The sequence below is a fragment of the Ursus americanus genome, unplaced genomic scaffold, assembly GCF_024610735.1.
Source record: "Ursus americanus isolate L20-20 unplaced genomic scaffold, mUrsAme1.1.p SCAF_68, whole genome shotgun sequence".
Classification (NCBI taxonomy): Eukaryota; Metazoa; Chordata; class Mammalia; order Carnivora; family Ursidae; genus Ursus; species Ursus americanus.
In genome coordinates, this window is record NW_028273650.1 from 149,933 (window position 1) to 170,015 (window position 20,083).

At 43.6% G+C, this 20,083-nt stretch overlaps 1 protein-coding gene across 3 annotated transcripts in view; it reads left to right on the forward strand.

Moving 5' to 3' along the window:
* Positions 1 to 20,083, forward strand: part of LOC123779680 (ral-GDS-related protein-like) — a 98,138-nt gene that overhangs the window by 77,449 nt on the left and 606 nt on the right. For 2 of the 3 annotated variants that reach the window (XR_015723569.1, XR_015723573.1), the window contains one exon: positions 11,981 to 19,289. The exons of the other annotated variant lie outside the window; for it this stretch is intronic. The gene's annotated coding sequence lies outside the window, so the exon portion shown is untranslated. Of the gene's footprint in view, positions 1 to 11,980; positions 19,290 to 20,083 lie in introns of those variants that run through there. 3 annotated transcript variants of the gene reach the window in all.

Below are 20,083 nucleotides of genomic sequence, written 5' to 3' on the forward strand. Positions count from 1 at the left end.
CATAGAACAGAAGTGCAGCATAGGAATGAATGAATGTGCTCCCAGGGTCTTCTCTCAGCTGCATATCAACAGTTCTATTTTCAGTATGTTTTCTAGGATTGTGGCTCAGGTTATAAAAAGAGAAAGATCATAAGGGATTCAAACACAGGATTCACAATATAACTATTTGTGTTTAAGAAGATCTGCTGGCTGTCCACTCTTCTGCTGGCTGTGCCCACAGTGGTTCAGCCACATTGAAATGGGCATCTGACCAAACAACATGGTAGGGCCACAAATATCACCCCCACTAACTACTCCATTGAAGATGGCATGGGAGTAAAATCAGTAATTAGATTCAAGAAGAAGGACTGTGGTTTGTACAAAAGACACTGGATGTTGGAAAGGAAGGAGTGAGCAGGGAAGGTGCATACTCAAGGGCCAGTGTGGCTACTTCCTGCTCTCAGCCATGCCTTCCGTAGTGGCTGCTCTGAGGGTGGGTCAGATAGTCAGGGAGACACTGGAGGTGTGTAGATTTCATCCACTAAGCCACAAAAGTCCAGCCTGGCAGACCCCTCTCCTAGTTAATGAACTGCTCATCATCCAAGTTTGGTCAGTTGAAGACGAAGCTAGTTCTTTGGGCAACTGTCACGTGGGCAGTTGGTTTAGAATGTCCTGGGTTCTGAGCCAGTTGGGAGGCAAGCAGACTACTGGTCATTCAGGGTGATCACCTGACCACCAGGGAGTCTCACTGAAAGGCAGCAGATAGAATCAAGTGCTGGGGGCAAGTGAGGGGAGATGGAGACATGCTCAGATCCCCCCACTCCATCAGGGGTTGTTCTTCATTTGGAGGAAAGACAATGTATTTTGAGTCAGGGATTGAAACACAGAGCCAGGAGTTGGGTCAGGATTTGAGCCATCCTCTTGGTGCAGGCACCTCCTTGACATACCAGGTGTCTGCCTGCAGAAACCTTGGGGCAAGAGGATATGAGCAAGGGAGTGAGGAAAGGGCTCAATTCAGGTGTCCAGGACCTGATCTCGTATTCAGGTGATCAGGGATCTCTATCTCCAGGGAACCGTCTGTATCCCCTGACTCAGAACCATCATTCAGTTGCAGTTGAGCTGCAACTCTGAGAAAGTCACTTAATCTCTAAATTTCAGTACCTGCACCATGAAATATGGATCTCAGCCCCTACTCCTCCCACCCTGTGAGCATCACAAGAAATGACTTTTCACTATTGGAAGTTGAATATTGAAGTCTCCAATTGTTATTGTTGAGGGGTCTGTTTCTCTTCATTTTTGTCAGTTTGTTTTATGTATTTTGGAGTTTTCTTGTAAAACGTTCATAATCTCGAAGGATGGGCCCTTTTGTCATTATAAAATGTCCTTTTTTTTTCTAGAAGAAAAATGTCATAAAAGTTTGTCTTATATTATCAAAGCCAGTCTCGTTCTCTTTTGGTTACTACTTGCTTAGCATTTATTTTCCTTTTATTTTCAACCTCTCTGTCTTAGACTTAAAGCGTGACTCCCTCATAGGCAGCAAATGGAGATTATAGGGTTTTTTTTAAATCCATTCTGCCAATATCTGCCTCTGAATTGGAGTATATAATCCATGAATATTTAATTACTAATCAGCTAGCATTGGTATCTGTTTTTTGTTTTGGTTTGGTTTTTTGGCTGTATATGTCATCTCTTTTCTAATAGTCCTCCATTACCGGTTTTTTATGTTATGTTCTAGCGTACCGAATACATTTCCATGGTGCTTCTTTTGCTATATATTCTGGGTTATGTTCTTAGTAGCTTCCCTCAGATTATAATTAACACCTTAAATTATAACATTCTAATTGGATTAATACCAGATTAATTTCCATGGCATATAGAAACTACCTTCATGTAGATTCAATGCACACCCTCCCCTTATTGCCATGGTCATACAAATTATATCTTTATACACTGTGTGCTCGTCAGCATGTTTATAATATTGACTTCAGGTGGTGCCTTTTAAATCAGGAGAAAATAATACATTGTTTACAATTATACGCATCTTACATACTTTTATATTTTTTATTTAAATTCATTAGCCAACATATACATACTTATATATTTACACTTTCTTGTATATTAACCTATGCAGCTCTTTATTTCTTCATGTAGATTTAAGTTACTCTGTTGTCTTTTCATTTCAGCTTGAAGGACCCTTAGTATTTCTTTGTAGGCCTTGTGAAAGCAGTGGGTTCTCTCAGATGCTATCTGGGAATGTCTCAACGTCTCCTTTATTACTGAAAGACATCTGCTAGATGCAGAGCTCTTGGCTGACAGTTCCTGTCTTTTGGCACTTTTCATGTCATCCCACTGCCTTCTGGCCTCTGGTTTCTGATGAAAATTAGCCATAAAATTGAGGAGCCTTTGTAAATGATTAGTTGCTTTCATGATTTTCTCTTTGTCTTTGGCCTTGAACAATTTTATTATGAGGTGGGTTTATCCTGCTTGGACTTTTTTGAACTTCTTGAATATTTTTATTAATGTTTCTCATGAAATTTGGTGAGATTTTGGCTATTGTTACTTCACATATTTTCACTGTCCCTCTCTTTTATTTATTTTATCTTTTACTTATTTTATATTTCATTCCCTGTCTTTTATTTTTCTGGGGACTTTTCTTTGTGCATATGTTGGCATGCTTATTGTATTATACAGGTCCGCGAGGCTCTGCTATTTTTTTCTCCCATCCATATTTTTTAACTCACTGTTCATCAGACTGGATCTCTATTAATCTATCTTCAAATTTTTGTCTTTTTCCTGCTCAAATCTGTTGTTCAGCTTTGTTGTGGCTTTGTGTCTCCCCAAATTATACATTAAAGTTGTACCCCACAGTACCTGTGAAAGTATCCTTATTTGGAAATAAGGTCTTTGCAGATATAATCAAGATAAGGTTACACTGGGGGCGCCTGGGTGGCACAGCGGTTAAAGCGTCTGCTTTCGGCTCAGGGCGTGATCCCGGCGTTACGGGATCGAGCCCCACATCGGGCTCCTCCGCTATGAGCTTGCTTCTTCCTCTCCCACTCCCCCTGCTTGTGTTCCCTCTCTCGCTGGCTGTCTCTATCTCTGTCAAATAAATAAATAAAATCTTTAAAAAAAAAAAAAAAAAGATAAGGTTACACTGGATTAGAGTGTGCCCTGATTGAATGGCTGCTGTCCTTATAAGAGCAGGGAGGTTTGGACACACAGACACAGAGGGGAGAAAGCCACCATGTGATGACAGAGGCAGGGTTTAGAGTGATGCAGATGCAATCCAAGGAAAGCCATGAATTTCCAGAAACTACCAAAAGATAGCAAGGGGCAAGGAAAGATAGTTCTCTAGCTCTTTCAATAGGAAACAGAGCCTAAGTTATAGCTTGACTTCAGATTTCCAGCCTTCAGATGTGTGAAAGAGTAAATTTCTATTGTTTTAGCCCATGTAGAGTGTAGTAATTTCTTACAGCGGTCCTAGGAAGTGAATACAAGCCCCTTTAGTGACATTTTCAGTTGTTACTATACTTTTCAACTCCAGAATATCTGTTTCTCTTTTATAATTCACATCTTTTTTATTGTTATTCTCTACTTGGAGAGATATAAGTCTCATACTATGTTTTAGTTCTTTAAATATCATTTCCCTTAATTCTTTACATATACTTAAAAGAGCTGATACAAAGTATCTGTCTCGTAAGTCCAGTGTCTGGACTTTGCTTAGGGACAGTGTGTATTCATTGCTTTTTTCTCCTTGTATATCAGCTTATGTGTGGGGGACAGCCCAAGAGCACCTCCAACATCCGTCCCTCTAGAAAGACTAACTGAACTCAGTATATAGCCATCCTGATAGTTGTGATTTATTACAGTGAAAGCACACTAAGCAAAATAAGCAAAGGGAAAGGTGCATGGGAGGTTCAGAGAAAACCAGCCACAAGCTTTCAAGAGAACTGCTCCAGTGGCATCACAAAGGTACACTTCATTCCTCCAGCAATAAAGTGTGAAACATCTTCCAGGAAAGCTCATTAGAGACTTTGTACTCAGAGGTTTTTAGTGGGAACTGGTCATTTAGGCACCCTCTGCCTCGCACATACCTGAATTTCAGAGTTCTATCAGCAAAGATATGTGCTGCATAAACCACAGGGTTTGCACCAACAGTCTAGGCACAGCAAGCCACACTTACCAGAGAATGGTGGGGACCCTCTTGATTCCAAGTTCCCAGACTTCAGACAGGGTCAGTCTGACAAGCAGGCCTGTCATAGGAAAGCACACTTGGCCCTGGTATGCCAACTTTTTTCTGCACAGTCAGACTTCTGGTTTCCCTGCAGGTATCTTGTTACTGGGGAGGGGGACTGTAAATTGGTTATTTAAAATAATATCATATGACAACTCTAGAAATCGGATTCTCACTCTTCCCTAGGATTTGTTGGCTTTGCTATTTTTTGTCATTGCTTTCTCATTAGTGACTTTAATGAACTAATTCTCCAAAGTCTGTATTCTTTGTCACGTGTGACCACTGTAGTCCCTGCTCAGCTCTATGGCGGTCAGCTATTGGCCGGAGAGAGATCTCACGAACAGCCTAGAACTAAGTCATTCAGTCTTTGTCGAAGGGCTTCGTGAGCATGTTGAATCGTATCTTCAAAACTCAGCTGGTAGCTGAAAACCTTCATTGTTGCTTGTGCAGAACATCCAGGTCAGGCAGGGGGAGAGCTAAGGGCCTTCTAGGGTCTCTCCTGGGTATGCTTACAGTGTTCTAGATTCGTAAGAATAAGTCAGAACTTTTCAGATCCCCTCATGGAAATCTCATTTTTTGGTGGTCCTTGTAAGCTTTCTATTACTCTATTGTTTGCTCCAACTAATATCTATCACTTTAACCAACCAACCACAAGTTAAGCAACTGCCTATAATTTCTTTTTTGACAATTATGCTGGGAAAAGGCTTTTTGTTCTGGGCAAGCTCCAAGTGAGATTAAACACAAACAGTCAAACAAGTAGGGTCTTGCAGACATCCCTCAGACCCATTAGTGGTAATTCTCTAGAAATGAGGTTTTGAGGGAGCTCCGGACCCATTCTGTTCTCTCCAGTGGCTCCCGCATTGCTGTCTTTCACTGTGAACATGGGCTTTAGTTTTCTGAACTACTCTGCAGCCACAGGGCAGGGGATGGGACTAGGCCATGTTAAAACAGCACAAAACTCATGGTTCTGACTGAGACTCACCTGTTTTTTTTCCTCCCTCTTCCACCAGTATCAACATTCCCTCTACTGCTGCAAGTTTGAGTTTATTTCCAGAGTTCTTAAGATGTTGGTGGCAATTTTTGCCAGTTTCCTCATTGATTTTTTTTTGAGGAGAGAATTTTTGGAGGTCTTTAAGCTGCCATTTGCACTAAAGTCACTCACCACATCATACTCATACTCAAGCCACAGTCCATGACTGATTATCCTCAGGTGTTTGCAGGAATCACAGTTCAACGTAAACTGTGTCTCAGAGAGACTCCTCATGCAGTTGTGTGCACACTGTTAGGTCACAGACATGAAACTCAGCTTCAAAATAGAGTGTCACTTTAAAAGGAATTAAATTTTAAAAAAATAAAAGAATTTTCTTAAAATCGTATACTGAATAATATGACGTGGCACCTCTGGATAATAGTGACCAACCAGATCCTCAGGTTGAATTTAGGTCATTAAACAGGGCTTTGTTGTTATATTCTTCCTCCAACTTAAAAAAAACTAAAGCTTATCATATGCACAATTTTGTAATGGTAGAGTTTGGATATTTAATATATGTATGATTTCTTGAACTTGTAAATTTACTTAATTCATCTTCACAGTCATAGAGAAAGTTATTTGGGAATAAAATCAATTATCTTTGGTCATGTATATTTTACTTATCTTGATAAGGCTTGTACTATATAGAAAGAAAACATGAAGATATACAGAGATTCCAAGATATGGTGTAAAACTGCCTATCATTCTAAATCCACACTGTATCTTTAAAATATATGTACAGGCACCGGGGGGGGCTCAGTCGTTAAGCGTCTGCCTTCGGCTCAGGTCATTATCCCAGGGGCCTGGGATCGAGCCCCGCATCGGGCTCCCTGCTTGGCGGGAGGCCTGCTTCTTCCTCTCCCACTCCTCCTGCTTGTGTTCCCTCTCTCGCTGTCTCTCTCTCTGTCAAATAAATAAAATCTTTAAAAAAAAATTAAAAAAATACATGTAAAATTGCTCCAAATTGCCCAAGGCCTCGCTAGAGCAGTCAAGAGGAAGTAGCTGATTTTCATCATCCTGTTTGCCTGGAGACCACTCCAGACACGTACATCACACTGACGTGTGTGCAGCAGACGGGTTGGGAAGGACTCGGCTTCTCGCTGGGCCTCATGTCACAGTGGAAGTCTGAGCCTCACGACAGCATTACTGTGGCTTTGAGTTGACCGCACTGAGCTGTGTCTAGGCAGCATGCGGTTTGCTTGGTTGGTTACGAGTTGTCTGTTGACTGCGAAACAGCTCCAGTCACATTGACCTCCCATCGCCTCGTCCTCAAACTTTCCTCATCGCCTCCTGATTCCATCCATACGATGTTCTTTCTGCAGGCATCACCTCCTCCTCCACTGCCCACTCCAGCCACTACCCAGGCTGCACCCCAAGTTACCCTGAATGCATTCCTCAGATAGGGGTTCAGTCAGCCCCTCTTCCAGAGAACCTCCCAAAATCTCCCTGACTAGAGCTGTGCCCAGGTCATCTTTTTCAGGGATCTCCTATTAGTTGAACTTTTTATTGTGTGGTTATTTTATGTATATCTTCCCAAGAATAATTAGGATCCATGGAGGGAGAGAATGTGAAGTTCTTACCAGTAATCCTGCACTTACCTCCTTGCACCTGGTGAACGGGACAGAGATTCTCCAGAGACAGTGCAGTGAGGACAACACGTTGCAGTGGGGAGGGTGCAGGATCTGAATCTGCATGGTCTGCACCATGCCTCGCTCTGCCATTCACACCACATGACACACAGCAGGATCAAAAAACATTTCTAGGAGATGTCTCCTCATGTCGAAAACAGGACTAACAGTCATTCCTCAAGGGGGCATTTGTGAGGAGAGAGAAAAGTTGTATTCATGTAAGATCTTGGGATGTATCTGTCATGCTACCCTTCACTAAATGTTGGTTGGTGGCCTACTGACAGCCTAGTCTCACATTACTGGGTCATGTCCTCTGAGCAAATCATGATCACTCAGAGAGGCATGCGCCTCTCTGCAGCTCTGAGATCCTTGTCTTGTCACAGCTGTCTCTCTCCATTGTCACAGTCAACCCCAGTCATCCTATGTTATGGGCATTATTTTCTCAGTTCTTTCTTTTGTGTCTGACATTTTGTCTTTTTCCCTGCCACTTTTTCTTAAAACATGGGTGGCTACAGCTGGATGTCTCTCCTGGAGTCTAGAGGATGTAGGATACATAGTAGCACTGCGGTGTCACTGCCCTCCCGGCCAGGTTGACCACGGTCTCTCAGGGTTTTTCCAAAGACCCACCCTCAGGGGTCTTCCACATGTCCTAAGCAGTCAATGCATTTGTTCATTTAGTCCAAACTTGTAAAATAAGTTTGGTCACCTCTGCATGCAGCCTACCTGCAAAGGAGTTAAGTGACTTGTCCAAATTGAGGCAAAAAAGCATGGTTAATCCTATAGTCACGGAAGACATGGGATGAGTCATCAAGACAATTTCCTAGAGAAAAGAACTCACACATGAATCCTTAGAGGTCACTTCTTACATCGATCTATTCAATGAACACATCATTCTAAATATACTCAGTTTTCCGTTGAATAGGACTTTTCACAACTAACTGAAGCAGCATGCATCACCAGAATACCAGAGGAAGCTAAGTGCGGGGGCTTCAGAGGGTCACAGTTTTGAGGACAGCATTCATCCTGTGCCAAAGTCCAATGACGCACTGCGAGCCCAGTGCGAGACACAGCACCTCTCTGTCCAGGAGACCCCGACACTGAGATTCCCGAGACGGTGTAGACTGTGCCCAGGGCCCTGAAATGGAAAGAGACACAGGGATGGTGAGTCTGAGGTCATATGATGTCTATAAGAAGGAAGTGGCAGGGCCTCCCCTGATCCACTGTCAACAAATCACCTGAGCAGAGAGTGAGAGGAGTGGGGAGGAAAGAGGACGAGGCTGTGATGGAAAGACCCTTCGAGTTCTGCTTCCCGCGGGGCCCAAAGTTGATTTTACCTACTGGCCCCACTCAAAGGGAGGACAGGGAAGTCATGCAGATCCTTCCCCTCCCCTTGATGGCCTCCCACAGCTGATGTACCCCAGGGGTTTGTGGCAAGGCAGGCCCACAACTCCTCCTGCTGTGTTAGGGCCAGATGTACATACAGAAGGGGACCTTGGAGAGAGAGTTGCATGCCCATCCACCTGTCCACTATCCCCTCCTCCCAGAGTGGGGTCTCTTCACTGCCCAGGAGCCTCCTCTTAAGACTGCAGCCTCTTCCACAGCCTTGCACTCAGTGAAGTGACCTCCACAGCTTCTTCCTCCATTGTAGATCACTGTAGAGGGGGATCCAGAGGGAACCCAACCTGAGAGAGAACTTGTTCCAGATTCAGAACAGCAGAAGGGGCCCCTGGGTAGCGCAGTCGTTAAGCGTCTGCCTTCGGCTCAGGGCGTGATCCCGGCGTTCCGGGATCGAGTCCCACATTGGGCTCCTCTGCTGGGAGCCTGCTTCTTCCTCTCCCACTCCCCCTGCTTGTGTTCCCTCTCTCACTGCCTATCTCTCTGTCAAATAAATAAATAAAATCTTAAAAAAAAAAAAAAAAGAACAGCAGAAGGACCAAAGTCCATGACAGATCAGCCAAGACCAACCCACTTTCCACTGTGGCAGTCAGGGGGATCCCCTTCACCTCATCCTGTGTTGCTCTCTCTCCATCATTCCTGATTGGGGGACAAAATAGGGAAGGCCTCAAGGAGAGGGAGAGAGCGCTAAGCACATCTTGTGGGTGCTCCACTCTGAGGAATGGGAGGGACCACCCAGCCCTCTTTGGCACACGCCAGTTAACCTCTGCCTGATACTGGACCCAAGGGTTGATTGGGTCTGTTGTTTGGGTGTACACATATGGTATCAGGAAATTGGAGGGAAGCAGAACTTTCAAGGGAAGAAGAGGGACTCTGCATTTTTTTCCCAGAGCAAAGCTGGTTCCAGTCACTAACATAATAATCCACACCAATACTTCCAGTGCAGGACTGAGTGATCTGACCAAAAGCTCCAGAAATTGTGGACAGCTGGGTCAGCAAACCATACCCAGGATCTTAGAAATGGGGGTGCATCAACCACACAGTATCAGAGAACCAGAGGAGAAAGGACGGCCCCCATTACACTACTCCAGAACTCAGCAGCAGCCACTTGCCCACAAAATGACAGCAATAACTCTGGACAGTGAGAAGGTACAGACAGCCAACAGGTTTTTATCTCACTTCCCTGTGGGCCTTGAGGACAATGTAGGCATCAAGCTGCTGTCCCACACTAAGCAGTAATAATCAGCCTCTTTTCCAGGCTGAAGCCCAGAGATCAAGAAGCCTGGCTGCCTGACCTGGAGCCCAGGAAGCTCTTCTGAGAGGCAATTGCAAATCTGGGGGTCAGGAGTTTGGCAACAAAGCCCAGGTGTTGCTGAAGCTGAGCTGCTCCCCTAGTGCACGTGTTGGTGGCCATCTCTCCTTGGCCCTTGGACACTGAGGGTGGCTGAGTCAACCCCACCTGGACCACAGACCCTGGCATGGGGGAGGGACAAGTAGAACAGTGAGTTGGGTGAATGAGGGAGTGGACCAGAGCTGAATGAGGGGCCCCCCACAAATCTTCCACCCAGAAAAGTTCAGCTCTCATCTGTGCAGAAAGTGAGGAGCACAATGAGAGGGGCACAGGTCGTGTATAGATGCTCAAGAGCTCTGCTCCCTGAGATTCCAGAAAGGGGCAACCCTAAGTCCCTCTTATTCTCTCCCTAGGCACCATGGGGAGATGGGCTCCTGCATTCATATATGTCCCTGCTCCTTGACACTCAGCCCTGGGTACCATCTCTAGCAGAATGATGCCCCCCACAAATGTCCATGTTCTAATCCTTGGAATCTGCCCGCATGTTGCCTTACATGGGGAAGGGGAATTAAAGTTGCAGATGGAATTAGGTTGCCAATCAGCTCACATTAAAATCAGGAGATGATCCTGGATTATCCAAGTGGTCACAAGGTCATTAAAAGTGGAAGTGCAGCAGAAGAGTCCACTAGGATGTGGGGCAGTCAGTCAGCTATTGCTGGCATTAGAGGTGGAAGGGGCAACTAAGCAGGGAGTGTAGACAACCTCTAGAAGCTAGAAAAAGCCAGGAACCAGATTCTCTCCCAGCGCCTCCAAAAAGGAACACCCTACAGACGTATTTATTTTAGTCCAGTGAGGCCCATATGAGACTCTAACCTGCAGAAGTGTAAGACACTATATTTATGAGGTTTGAAGGCAATACATTTGTGGTAATTGGTTACAGCAATGGGAAACTGATACAGTAATTCCCAAGTCAATGGACTGAAGAAGAAGAATCTTGATCATTTCAGCAGATACAGAAAAAGCACTTAGGACAATTCAACATACATTCAAGATTTTAAAAACTCTCAGCAAAATAAGAATTAAGAAAGACTTTGTCAACTTGATGAAGGACACTTACAGTTTATAGTTAACATAATAGTGATGGAAGATAAAATTATTTCCTCTGAATTCAACACGACACAGGAGTTGGTGACTATCATAACAAATACTAGGGTCATCTACTGATTTCATTTCCTTTGGATGTATCCCTAGATATGTGATTACTGGATCATATGGTGGTTCTATTTGCAATTATCTGAGGAAACTCAGTACTGTTTTCCATAATGGCTGTACCATTTTACATTCTCACTAACAGTATATGAATGTTCAAATTTCCATTTTCTTACCAACATATATATAAACCATCCTAACAGGTGACATGATATTGTCCTTTGATTTGGATTTCTCTGATGATTAATGATGCTGAGCTGCTTTTCATATGTCTGTCAGCCATTTGTATTTCTTCATTGGAAAAATGTCTATTGAAATATTTAGCCCATTTTTATGTTGGGTGAAACACTTTCTTAAAAGATTCATTTATTTTGAGAGAGCGAGAGAAAGCACAAGAGGAGGGAGGGTCAGAGGGAGAAGCAGACTCTGCTGAGCAGGGAGCCTGATGTGGGACTTGATTCCAAGACTCCGGGATCATCACCTGAGCAGAAAGCAGATGCTTAACCAACTGAGTTATTCAGGCGCCCCTGGATTAAACACTTTTATTTTAATGATTAGTAGCAGTTTCTTATATATTTTGGATATTAGCCTCTTTTTTATTTTTTAAAGATTTTATTTTTTAGAGAGAGAGTGAGCAAGTAGTAGGTGGGGCAGAGGACAAGGTAGAGAATCTCAAGCAGAATCCAAAATGAGTATGGAGCCCAAAGCAGGGCTTGAACTCATAACCCTGAGATCATGCCCTAAGCTGAAATCAAGAGTTGGATGCTTAATCAGCTGAGCCACCCAGGGCCCCTAGTCTCTTTTCTGATACAAGGTTTGCAATTGGATTCTCCCATTCTATAGACTGCCTTTTCATTCTGTTGATTGTTAAAGAGACTATCCTTTCCTCATTGTGTACTCTTGGCACCCTCATCAAAGATCATTTATCCATGTATGTGTGAATTTATTTGGGGGCTCTCTCTTCTGTTCCATTGCTCTATCTACCTGCTTTTTTTTTTTAAAAAATTAATGTATAGTATATGTTTCAGAGGTGAAGTTTAGTGATTCATCAGTTGCATATAATACCCAGTGCTCATTACATCACGTGCCCTCCTTAATGCCCATCACCCAGTTACCCCATCCACCCATCCAACTCCCCTTCCGCAACCCTCAGGTTGTTTCCCAGAGTCAAGAGTCTCATAAGGTTTGTCTTTCTCTGATTTCTTACCCTTCAGTTTGCAAAGAGCAATGGACAGATGATCTAAGCAGAAGATCAACAATCAACAAGATCTCACTCTTTGCATCAAAAAACAAGGGCTTTGGATGACACACTGGACCAGATGGACTTTAGAGATATATTCAGAGCACTTCATCCTAAAGGAGCAGAATGCACATTCTTCTCAAGTGCACATGGAACATTCTCCAGAATAGATCACATACTGGGTCACAAATCAGGTCTCAACAGGTACCAAAAGACTGGGATGGTTCCCTACATATTTTCAGACCACAATAATGTAAAACTTTTTTTTTTTTTAAGATTTTATTTATTTATTCGACAGAGACAGAGACAGCCAGCGAGAGAGGGAACACAAGCAGGGGGAGTGGGAGAGGAAGAAGCAGGCTCATAGTGGAGGAGCCTGATGTGGGGCTCGATCCCATAACGCCGGGATCACGTCCTGAGCCGAAGGCAGACGCTTAACAGCTGTGCCACCCAGGTGTCCCCACAATGCTGTAAAACTTAAAGTCAACCATAAGAAAAAATTTGGAAGACCACAAATACATGGAGCTTAAAGAACATCTTTTTTTTTTTTAAGATTTTATTTATTTATTCGACAGAGACAGAGACAGCCAGCGAGAGAGGGAACACAACCTGGGGGAGTGGGAGAGGAAGAAGCAGGCTCATAGCGGAGGAGCCTGATGTGGGGCTCGATCCCATAACGCCGGGATCACGCCCTGAGCCGAAGGCAGATGCTTAACCGCTGTGCCACCCAGGCGCCCCAGCTTAAAGAACATCTTACTGAAGAATGAATGCGCCAAGCAGAAAATTAAAGAATTAAAAAAAAAAATGGAAGCAAATGAAAATGAAAACACGACAGTTCAGAACCTTTGGAATGCAGCAAAGGTAGTCCTAAGAGGGAAGTATATAGCAATACCGATCTTTCTCAAGAAACAAGAAAATTCTCAAATACACATCCTAACCTTACTCCTAAAGGAGATGGGGAAAAAACCCAGCAAATAAAGCCTAAAGCCAGCAGGAGAAGAGAAATAACAAAGATTAGAACAGAAATCAATGATATAGAAATCAAAAGAACAGTAGAACAGATCAACAAAACTAGGAGCTCATGCTTTGAAAGAATAAGATTGATAAACCCTAGCCAGACTTATCCAAAAGAAAAGAGAAAGGACTCAAAATCACAAACGAAAGAGGAGAGATCACAACCAACACTGAAGAAATACAAACAATTATAAGAACATATTATGAGCAATTATGTGCCAACAAACTTGGCAATCTGGAAGAAATGGATGCATTCCCAGAAACATATAAACTACCAAAACTGAAACAGGAAGAACTAGAAAACCTGAACAGACCCATAATCAGCAAAGAAATTGAAGCAGTAATTAAGAATCTCCCAACAAACAAGAGTCCAGGACCAGATGGCCTACCAGCGGAAACCAAACATATAAAGAAGCATTAATAACTTATTCTCCTGAAGCTGTTTCAAAAAATAGAAATGGAAGGAAAACTTCCAAACTCTTTCTATGAGGCCAGCACTACATTGATCCCCAAACCAAAGACCCCACCAAAAAGGAGAATTACAGACCAATATTCCTGATGAACATCGATGCAAAAATTCTCACCAAGATACTAGCTAATAGGATCCAACAGTACATTAAAAGGATAATTCACCGTGACCATTTAGGATTTGTTCCTGGGCTGCAAGGATGGTTCAACATCTGCAAATCAATCAATGTGATACACCACATTAATAAAAGAAAGGTCAAGAACCATACGATCCTCTCAATTGATGCAGAAAAAGCATTTAAGAAAATACAAAATCTTTTCTTGATAAAAACTCTCTGCTGTGTAGGGATAGAGGGAACATGCCTCAGCATCATAAAAGCCACATATGAAAAACCCATGGCAAATATCATCCTCAATGGTGAAAATCTGAGAGCTTTTCCCGTAAGGTCAGGAACATGACAAGGCTGTCCACTCTCACTGCTGTTGTTCCACATAGTACTGGAAGTCCTCGCCTCAGCAATCAGACAACAGAAAGAAAAGACATCCAAACTGGCAAAGAAGAAGTCAAACAAGGTACTCTATGGAGAAAGTCCCAAAGACTCCACCCAAAAATTGCTAGGACTCATACAGGAATTCAGCAAAGTGGCAGGATATGAAATCAGTGCACAGAAGTCAGTTGCATTTTGATACACTAAGAATGAGGCAGATGAAAGAGAAGGCATCGATCCCATTTACAGTTGCCCAAAAAACCCATTAAATTACCTAGGAATAAACAGAACCAAAGAGGTAAATGGTCTGTACTCTGAAAATTATAGAACCTTATGAAAGAAATCGAGGAAGACACAAAGAAATGGAAAAACATTCCATGCTCATGGATTGGAAGAACAAATATTGTTAAAATGTCTATGTTACCCAAAGCAATCTACACATTCAACACAATCCCTATCAAAATACCATCAGCATTTTCCATAGACCCAGAGCAAACAATCCTAAAACTTGTATGGAACCAGAAAAGACCCCAATAGCAAAAGTAATATTGCAAAAGAAATCCAAAGCTGGAGGCATCATGATTCCAGACTTCAAGCTATATTACAAAGCTGTAATCATCAAGACAGTATGGTACCGGCACAAAAACAGACACATAGATCAATGGAACAGAACAGAGAATCCAGAAGTGGACCCTCGACTCTATGGTCAATTTATCTTCCACAAAGCAGGACTGAATACCCAATGGAAAAAAGACGCTCTCTTCAACAAATGGTGTTGGGAAAATTGGACAGCTACATGCAAAAGAATGAAACTTGACCACTCTCTCACACCATACACAAAGATAAACTCCAAATGGATGAAAGACCTAAATGTGAGACAGGAATCCATCAGAATCCTAGAGGAGAGCATAGGCAGCAACCTCTAGGACAGCAACCTTTTTCATGACACATCTCCAAAGGCAAGGGAAACAAAAGAAAAAATGAACTTGTGGGACTTCATCAAGATAAAAAGCTTCTGCACAGCCAAGGAAACAGTCAAAAAAACTAAGAGGCAGCCCACGGAATGGGAGAAGATATCTGCAAATGTCTTAATCAGATAAAGGGCTAATATCCAAAATCTATAAAGAACTTATCAAAGTCAACACCCAAAGAATAAATAATCCAAGCAAGAAATGGGCAGAAGACACGAATAGACATTCTCCAAAGAAAACATACAAATGGACAACAGACACATGAAAAAATGTTCCATATCACTTGGGAAATACAAATCAAAATCATAATGAGATACCACCTCATTAACAAGTCAGGAAATGACAGATGTTGGCAAGGATGAGGAGAAAGGGGAACCCTCTTGCCCTGTTGGCGGGAGTGGAAACTGGTACCTAATTCTGGAGAAGAATTTGGAGGTTCCTCAAAAAGTTAAAAACAGAACTTCCCTATGACCCAGCAATTGCACTACTAGGTATTTATCCCAAAGATACAAATATAGTGACCCGAAGGGGCACCTGCATCCCAATGTTTATAGCAGCAATGTCCACACCAGCCAAACTATGGAAAGAGCCCAGATGTCCATTGACAGATGAATGGATAAAGAAGATGTGGTATATATGGAATGGAATGTATATACGTGGTATGTATAATGGAATACTACTCAGCCATCAAAACAATGAAATCTTGCCATTTGCAATGATGTAGATGGAACTGGTGGGATTACGCTAAGCAAAATAAATCAGAGAAAGACAATTATCATATGATCTCATGCATACGTGGAATTAAAGAAACAAAATAGAGGATCATGGGGAAGAGAGGAAAAATACAACAAGATGAGAGAGAGGGAGACAGGCCATAAGAGGCTCTTAATCATAGGAAACAAACTGAGGGTTGCTGGAGGGGAGGTGGTGGGGGATGGGGTAACCGGGTGCTGGGCATTAAGGAGGGCACGTGATGTAATGAGCACTGTGTATTATATGAGACTGATGAATCACTGGCCTCTACCTCTGAAACAAATAATACATTATATGTTAATTAATTGGATTTAAATAAAAAAATAAAGAGCACCCTTGCATAAAAATAAACAGACAGACAGAAAGTAGACCAGTGATTACCTGGTGACGGGACGGTTGGGGGAGGGAAGGATTGTAAGGGCATCAGGGAATTTTTTGAGAATGATGACTATGTTCATTATCATGGGTATATACATGTGTCAAAACTCATCAAATTGTGTTTGTTTAAAAACGTCTTCCCCTATGGACTCTGGGAAACAAACTGAGGGTTTCAGAGGGGAGGGAGTGGGGGATTGGGCTAGGCCGGGGCTGGGTATTAAGGAGGGCACGTATTGCATGGAGCACTGGGTGTTATAGGCAAACAATGAATCATGGAACACTACATCAAAAACTAATGATGTACTGTATGGGGAATAACATAACATAATAAAAAAATTTAAAAAAATTTTCCCCTAGAGCTGATAAGGGGGTGTGGTACCTGGCCCATTTGGTACTCCTATTCTGGAAAATTCTACTCCTTAACTGGCATTCTTAGAGAAGTATTCCACCAAGGCTTCCAAATTGTCTTTCTGTAAAAATATTTTTTCATTATTTATTGATTTAAGAGAGAGAGCGCGAGCACGAGCAGGGCCAGAGGGAGAGGGAAAAGCAGACTCTGCTGAGCAGGGAGCCTGACGTGCAACTTGACTCCAGGCACCTGGGATCATGATCTGAGCTGAAGGCAGACGCTTAACTGACTGAGCCACCCAGGGGCCCCCAAATTATCTTTTGTAAACAGAATGGAATGGAGTAAGTATGTACTTTGATCTGCCTTCTGCTGTAGGCCTGCCAACTCCGGAACCTAGAGTCAACCTCTGTCCCCAGCAGACGAGGAAAATGAAAGGCAATGGGCTGCTCCAAGGTCACTTTCAGGTCATGGCCAACCCAGTGGTTTGTCCTCCCACATGCCAACTGTGGGCCTGTGCTCAGGTCACTGGGACACCTGGCTTCCTAAACCCTTCATAGATGTCCATTGTTTTTCTGGTACGTGTTTTCCCTGTGAGGCTGGATTGAGACCATTTTCTCTGTCGTTCAGAGTTTATAAGGACGCTCTTGGAAACCGGTCTCAGTTTCAGGGCAATGGTATTCCATCCTTCCATTGTATCCCCAGGTCACAACTCTTTCATCCTCCTGAGCCGCTTTGGTCATTGGTGCCTTTATCCCAACTCTTTACGTGGCCAGCCTCACCCCTCTGGAGACCTCATGAACCCAGACTCTGCACAGGCAGTCTGAGGATCAGGCTGACATACCTGTGCTTGGCCGGGGTAATAAATGCCTTCATTATCCCGGACCACCCAGCTAATATTTTATCTTCAATATGAATGCCTCACTCCACAAAGGCCCTGTTGTTCTCACCCTTAGGCTGTGGCAAAGCCTGACCATAATCTCCCTGTTCCTAAAGGACTCACAGGGCTCAGGTTCAAACTTTTGTGAGCACTTGCAAAATCCTTTGGGAAATCAGTGTAGTTTATAGCAGTGTCTTATGCCACACCTCTCAGGCTCATCTGCCCCACTTAGCGGATTTCCAAGTGAGCCCGTGCACCACACACAGAGTGGCCCCTAGCGCCTGCCTCTGCCCACGTGTCAGGGCTGACTCAGGAGCTCAGGCTCCCACCTTACCCCCTTTCAGCCTCGGCCACCCCTCTTGAAAGGACTATGTGCTCTGCACACATCGCAGAGATACGGGAGGGCACAGGAAGGAAACCCACTGAACTAAAGAAGCTCATAAACTATTGACCTCCTTCCATCCTGCCTCCATATACCCCGGAAGAGAAGAGCAGGAGAGGCCTGCCGATGTGGACAAAGACCTGCCCTGGCTGTTTATCTTCCTGACAATAAAAAGGCCTCCTCATTGTAGCCAAACTGTTGCTGAAAATTCTGTTTTCACTGGTGAAACAGATAACTTTTGTCGAATGGCCCGCTGGCTCCTTGTTCTCAGTGTGGTCCGTGGACAAGCAGCCTCGGCATCTGCTGGGAGTATGTTGGAAATGCAGAGTCTCAGGTCCCTCCCAGTGTTACTGAATCAGAATCTGTATTTTCATGAGATCCTCAGGGGATCCGGGCCTAAGATGATGTCTCAAAAAACCACTGTTGAATGTTCCCCAAAGAGAAAGCTAATCAGCACCTTGGTATACCAAATGGGGAAGGCATGGTTGTTTCCTGGGCCTTTTTGGCAGTTTCTAGCATTCTAGAATTCCATAAAGGGTTGATTCTCCAGTGGCCCTGATGGGAATTTTTCTGGAAGAAGGGAAAGAACACCATCCTTGCCGGGAAATTGAGCAAGGACAGAAGCTATGCATGGGCCCAACAGCAAGAGCTCCAACGCGCCAAGGCTGATCCCCTGCTCTAGAGCTCTCTGCTGTTCTTATGCTAGATCCCTTTGTGTCAGGTGATGGGATGGGAGATTGTTCTTGCTTCTGTATTGCTGTAACCCGTCCTCTAAGATTCACTTTTGTTGTATCCCAAAGTTTTGGGACCCATGTCTTATCGTTGTTCTTTACTTCCATTTAATTTTTACTTCATCTTAGAATTCCTGCTTGAATCACTAATCGTTTGGGAGAATGTTCTTTGACCTCCATGTATTCATGGTCTTCCCTGGTGTTTTCTTGTGGTTGATTTCTAGTCCATAGCATTGTGGTCAGAAAAGATGCATGCTATGATTTCCATCTTTTTAATTAGTGGAGACTTGTTCTGTGGCCTAATAGTGATCTGTTCTGGAGGACGTTTCATGTGCACGCAAACGGAATGAGTGTTCTGCTGTTTTAGGACGGGATGCTCTGCATGCGTCTGTTAAAAGCAGTGCATCACCCAAAGCCACTGTTTCCTTGTTGATTTTCATTTTGGATCAAGTCCACATTAATAGAAGTGGGGTGTTAGAACCCCTACTGTATTGCATTACAGTCAATTAGTTGCCTGCTGTTTTTTATTAACTATTTTTTTTTTTTTAGATTTTATTTATTCGACAGAGATAGAGACAGCCAGTGAGAGAGGGAACACAAGCAGGGGGAGTGGGAAGGAAGAAGCAGGCTCATAGCGGAAGAGCCTGATGTGGGGCTCGATCCCATAACGGCGGGATCACGCCCTGAGCCGAAGGCAGACGCTTAACCGCTGTGGCACCCAGGCACCACTTATTAACTATTTTATAAAAGTATTTGAGTCCTCCTATGATGGGTGTCTAAATATTTAAAATTGTTCTATCTTCTTGTTGCATTGTCTCCATGATTATGACACAGTGTCCTTCTTTGTGTCTTACTACTCTTTTTTTTTTTTTCATTCTGTTTTGTCTGATAGAAGTATTCCTACCTCTGCTTTGTTTTGGCAACCACGTGCATGCTAGATGCTTCTCATCTCCTCACTTTCAATGTGCAGGGGACTCAGTAGGTCTGGGGGCTCAAGCTGAGTACCCAATTTTGGACAAATTGGTGTAAGAGTGGAAACTGAGACTAAGTGTGTAAACTAGAGAATGTTTGAGACATGGACTTCAGAACAACATGGACCTAAAAGTCCCCTTGACCACCAAGGAGAGGGTGGGTTTCTCTGGTCAAGGATATGGGCCATGGGGCACCATCGTGGCTCTGCCTTTAAGTTTCTGCCTTCGACTCAGGTCATGATCACAGGGTCCTGGAATGCAGGACTGCATCAGACTCCCTGCTCCAACAGAAACCTGCTTCTCCCTCTCACACTCCCCTGCTTCTGTTCAATCTCTTACTATCGCTCTCTGTCCAATAAGTTTTAAAAAACTTAAAAAAAAAAAACGATATGACCCATTATCCTGGCAAGAGAGAACCCATCCCTGATCCACCAGATGCCAGCCAGGGAACAGTGGCTACCATGGATCGGACACAGAGCCTGGGGCCTGGAGGGAACTGCTGCTTCAGAAGAACTGCATAAGGAGATGCACGAAGGCTGGAAATCCTGGCTCCTAGGTCAGCATAGATGTTCATGGAACCAGGCTCAGGTGTGCCCTTTAAGGTACCCCTCCCATCTTTTCCCAACACACAAAACAAGCAGGAAAGGGAATCCAGAGATCACTGACAAGAATCCCAGAAAGATTACAAACTTGGT